Below are 6000 nucleotides of genomic sequence, written 5' to 3' on the forward strand. Positions count from 1 at the left end.
AGTTGCAGTGCACAGGCTTCTCATTGAAGTGGCTTCTCTTGTTGCAGAGCCTGGGTTCTAGATTATGAAGGCTCAGTAGCTGTGGTGTCTGTAGTTGTGGTATGTGGGATCTTAGTTCCTGGACCAGGGATCGAACTGGTGACACCTGCATTAGCAGGTGGATTCTTAACCACTGGACCATCAGGGAAGTCCCTTGAGGCCTTTATTCACATTCAATGTCATTCATTTGTACCTATTTTCTTGCTATTGATGAGGTTAATGGTTGGTTAGGATAAAAAATATTACTTTTCAATCATTTTTCCTACAGCCCGAAATAAGAATCTATCTCTCATTTCTAATTATATTATACTATAACTCATAAAAGGAGGATATACATAAATCAGTCGTTAATGATATTGAAATTCTCACAGTAATTCAGAGTTCTTGGCTTCATGGGGTATATCAAGTCCTGAACTCTAAGAATAGGTAAAATTTTTAAGGTAGGAGGGAGGTGGTGTTTTTACCAGAGAAGCTGTCTGCATGCTTGCAGGAGATGATCTGAGAGGAGCAGATTTGTATTTCCCCAACAAATTTGACATGAATAAAATTTGAAGCAATTGGAATCTACTGGATACAACTAGGTTATAAATGATTGGCATGGGCTTCCCTGGTGGCTCAAATGGTAAAGAATCTGCCTGCAATGCAGAAGACCCAGGTTCAATCCCCAGGTCGGGAAGAACCCCTGGAGAAGGGAATGGCAACCCATTCCAGTATTCTTGCCAAGAGAATTCCACGGACAGAGGACCCTGGCAGGCTAGAGTCCATGGGGTCTCATAGAGTTGGACATGACTGAGCGACTGATAAACACAAATACAACTACGCTGTAAATGAATGACATGGGCAGTTGGATAAAGACAGGAGCATTCGACCTACAGCTTTTACTATGAACTTCTGACATCTATAGTGACTGAAAATAGAACAAAAGACAAAAACATACACATCCAGAGCACTTAAACATTAATTAGGGCCATTCGTGTCTGTTCAGAGAAGTGAGATATTAATTCTACAGGAATTCCTGAGAAAAAATTATCATTCAGAATTTCTCAAACATGGTCATAGACTTTGACAATGAAGGAAATTAGTTAAAGAGACAAAATAATAGAAGCAGTTGGGGATCAACTTGACTGTGAGCTGAGTCTGAACCTCATTCCACGTGCAGTGTGGTGTCACTGAAGATGTGGGTCTGTGGCTGGATTATGATGAAAATCATATTTTAGTGAATCAATTGTCCTCAGCTAACACAAACTGCAGCCAGCTGATCTGTCACTAGTGATCCGTCTGTGCCACTGGTCTGATACCAAGATAAGATCCTGATCTAGATTAAGAACAACCAAAAGCAGAGATGAATACCAGCTTGTAAGGAAGCATCTGTTGCTGGTTCTGAGAGAGCCATGGAATGCTTTGAACTTGTGAAAAAGTGGGTTATGTGCTTTCCTATATATGACGTGCCATGGTGTTCAAAGCTATTTTTAAAGTATGCATGTATATATTTTTCTACCAAGAATAAATTTTAAGTTGTTATTTCTGTTCTCATAGATTCTTCAAGTCCTTACATGAGTCCTTACTTGCATTGATGTCTCAAGTCAGATGGTGGAGTCATCTGACACTCTCTGAAGCTGTGTGGGTGAGCCTGTAAATGGATCAGGTCACCTTTCAGGCTCAGATGCTAACTTGTGCCTCCACCTAGCCTGCTATAGTCATTGAACATGTCAGTTATTCAATCCAATTACCCATTTCAAAGTGAACCATACAGTCGGTTGTAATGCCACAATTTAACACAAAGGTAGAAAAATCTTATTAGTAGACTAAGATCACACTTTTGAAGAATCTCACTTTTGTAAAACTACACTTTTACAGATCTCACGTTTGCAGAAACTTTTTATTTTGCTACACCTCATAATAAAGAAAAAGTCAATAGATGGTGACAGAAATGAGAGTATTGTTTTTGTTGGTGATGTTGTAACAAATTCAAACATATATTATGATCTGCCTTAATTGATTCTTATTCCTAATACATAAAATGAATGGCTTTCCAGATGGCACAATGGTAAAAATCTGCCAGTAAAGCAGGAGACACAGCAGATGTGGTTTGGATCTCTGGGTCAGGAAGATCCCCTGTAGAAGGGAATGGTAAACCACTCTAGTATTCTTGCCTGGAAAATTCCATGGACAGAGGAGCCTGGTGGGCTACAGTCCACAGGGTCACAAAGAGTTGGACATGACTGAGTGACTGAGCCTGTACACATGCATTCCTAATAAACTGAGTACAATCCAGTTATCAATAGCATAATATCTGCACTGCCAGTGAGCATGGACATGTCTGTTTTTGAAGGTAATTGCTCTTTGTAATGAACTGCCATGGCAAGGACATATCTCTCTTGCCTTCGGTTGTCCAAACTGCTACTGCATTTAAAACAATATGGGCATTCAGGCTTACAAAAGAATTATTCTTTTTTGGTGATTAACATATTAAAAATGTCAGAGGTTATTTTGAAACTTGGGGCATGGATATTGAATTGGTTCTAATGGAATAGATAGACTGAAATAGACTAATGATGCTGTGAAGAAATGTATGGGTATGAGAGTAGATATCAGCAAATGTACAAGACAGTTTAGTTAAAAGCAAACTATTGTAAGCAGAGATTCTGAAGTATGAGAAATTAAAAGACAAAGAAAACTCACTTTGCATTTTTATAATTCTAGATTACACAGGCTCATATGTAGATTACAATACCTAGAGCAACCAGCATATGCCAGTTTGCCTGAGACTTTCCTCGATGCAACACTGAAGGCTCTATATATCCTGGGAAAACCCTTATTTACCTGAAATCTTAGTATATGTTCTTTTATTTTTTTAAATTTATTTTTCTTTTATCTCAGCATAAACTCTGAGTTTTTGTTGGTCACCTGAAATTTTAATATATGTTTCTTTTTGGTCTCTTGAAATCTTAGTATATGTTCTTTTTCTTTCTTTTTAAAAACTTGTCTATTTTTAATTGAAGGATAATTGCTTTACAATATTGTGTTGGTTTCTGCCATACATCAACATGCATCAGCCATGGGTATACGTATGCCCACCTCCTGTTTTTTTTTTTCTTTTTTGTTCGGTTGTGCTGGGTCTTTGCTGCAGCACACAGACTTCTCTAGTTGCAACATGCCAGTTTAGTTGACCCCGGACCTGTGGGATCTTAGTCCCCTGACCAGGGATCCAACTTGCATCCTCTGCATTGCAAGGCAGATTCTTAACCACTGAACCGCAACGGAAGTCCTTCTTAGTATATGTTTTTAAATGACACAAACATGGGTCTGTTTCCTCCTTCACTTCACCTTCCTCCATTTTCTTTGCCTGGTGGAATTCAATGGCACATCAGAACCACCATGATAGTTACTGATACTTCTTATTGGAAATGGCTGTTGATGGTTGAAAGCCTCCCTTCTGTAATGCCAAGTAACGGAAACAAGAGGGAATTTTTGCACATAGACTTTCATATATACAGCACTTCCCAAGCTTCATGGGGCTCACATTGATATAAAGATTCCTTAACACTTCTCTAAACCTCTAAACTGAAAATTGCATCTAGTTGTGTTTAATTTGATATTAAACAGCTAATTGGATTTGTAGCCTTGAGAGGTGAGGCAGGGAGGAAAAGTTTATTTGCCTAAAATTTAATAATAGCAACTTATAAAATTTCATATTTTAAAATCTGAATTGCTAGAGACATCTTCAGATGTGCTGAAAGTACTAAAATAAATGCAATCTGGTAGTCTGTCAGGAAAGCAAGCAAACAAACAAAAAACCACTGGGTCAGGTGCACAGCTGTTTGTGGAGGGCATTAAATTTTTTTACAGTCTTTCCCATAGGCCAATATGCTCTTATGCATTGATTTATATATTAATAATGACAGACTCCACTGGCATGAGCATTTCAGTTCCTCAGAAATTAGATAAAATTTAGATAATTTAGACTCAGGATAAAAGGTAGAGAGAATTAGCATTTTGCAGCATTAATTAGCTTATTTGTCCTCTCTTTTTTTCTGATCAAATACATGGAGGATGCTTAGTTCAGCCACAAACAGGGTTATGAGTATCCTTCAATTGTATGCTATGACATTGATGTTTCTAATGCATGTATATTCAATAGCTTTGCCTTGATTTTAAAAGTATGGTTTTAAAAACAGTGGTTCGTTTTATATCACTAGGGTAAGCAATGAACAAAGGAAGCTATTGGATGTAAAACAGAACATTGAAAGGACTCCTGCTGAAAAAATGCCCAAGCTTTGAAAACACTCTTAGAGAATGTGCAATTATGCAAGCTTTCTCCCTGTTTGGTACTCTAATTTCTTCCCTAGCATTTCACTGTCGCTCATCTTCATTATGATTTAAGGTTGCCAGAAGAAACTGGTAACTTTAGCAAGCAGGCATTTCATTTTTAAATAATTGTTTGTATTGTTTTCCAAAGCACACAACCTCAGTCTTACCCACCCAGCTCCTCCCTGGCTCCATGCCTACCCTTGTAGCTACTGCTGTGTTCGGCTCAACCTGTGTGTTTTCTCCAATGTCTCCCAGCTCTACGGTTCTCACTTTCCACATGGCTGCTTGGTTTGCAGAAGATGCTTTCTTACAGATGTGTTCCCTCCCCTGACAAACAATTACTCCTGTTTCCCCCAGCGGGAGGCCATTAGGACATCATGACAGGTTCTGCTAAGTCATCTCACAATCACAGTTTTGTGCAGTCATCTCTCATCTGAGACTCTCTAGGCATATGCCATGCAGGGAAACTAGCAGTCACAAACAGCAGCACCTCCAGGCATATTATTTGTTATTTTGGTCTGGTAGTGTAACAGATAATGTCTAATACACTAATGTCTGAGGGTCTCATTGGATGCTTTTACTGGCATCATTTACAGCCAACTTGCAAAAGACTGAATGGGTTGTCGTGTGCTAGTGGAGAGGAGGAAAAAAAAAAAAGCAGGGGGTATTTTTACATTTCCATAGCAATTACACACAATGGTTCCAAAGAGACATGATAACAATAGTGATTTTACAAAGTTATTCTATTTGTGCAGACTTTCAGCATTCTGAGCTTTGAAAGAGGAAATTACCAGATATTAGTTATTTTCCTGGAAAATGGTTAACCACTTACATATTTATTTGTATTTTAATCTTATGGACTCAGCTGATATGAAGACATATAGCAAAGACCTATCTAAAATGTGTTCTTTTAAATAAATGCACAGGTAACTGAATACTCAAGATAATTTTTCTTGAGGTTTCTCTGACAGCTCTACCTATTAAATCTTCTTAGTGGGTACTGTATCACTGGGATTTTGGTAAGCCTAAACTCAAAATTTAATATAATATGAAATAAATGGATTTTGGCACAATGCCACATTAACACTTGGATTGTCTTTTATTGATTCTCGGGTCTTGCTTATGGCTACACTGTGGTAAAGTTTGTCTTTGTGTGAAATCAAACCATGTGCTAACAAGCTAGGACTGCCACAGAGGCCCAGAAGGCAGATGAGAAAGGCAGCTCTCTTCTCCCCATCAGAAATGTCAACAGTCCGTTGGTTTCTGTCTCCTTAACTTCATTTCCTCAAAGCTCCAAAATAACATAACATCAATTTAGATTCATTGACGTGAAATCCAGTCAAGATGAGTGTGAACATATGAATGACAGGATTTTCGGTAGTAGTAATTTTATTTTTGTTCAAGACATATAGGTCATTGAGCTAAGCACTGAACATGGGGTTCCAGTTTGGCACACAGATGCTCAATACATACTTATTTAATTGAACTGAATTGAATCCAAGAATTGCATAGTAACTCTACTTTAATGAGTAGGTGAAAATTGTTTGTAATTGGAAAAGCAAACTTTTGCCACAACAATCCAAGGCTTTCCTTACATTTTAACTAGCCAGTTGCACTTGGAAAGATGCTCCCCAAGTATTTGAATTCAAA

This window comes from Ovis canadensis, chromosome 1 (genome assembly GCF_042477335.2).
Source record: "Ovis canadensis isolate MfBH-ARS-UI-01 breed Bighorn chromosome 1, ARS-UI_OviCan_v2, whole genome shotgun sequence".
Taxonomy (NCBI): Eukaryota; Metazoa; Chordata; class Mammalia; order Artiodactyla; family Bovidae; genus Ovis; species Ovis canadensis.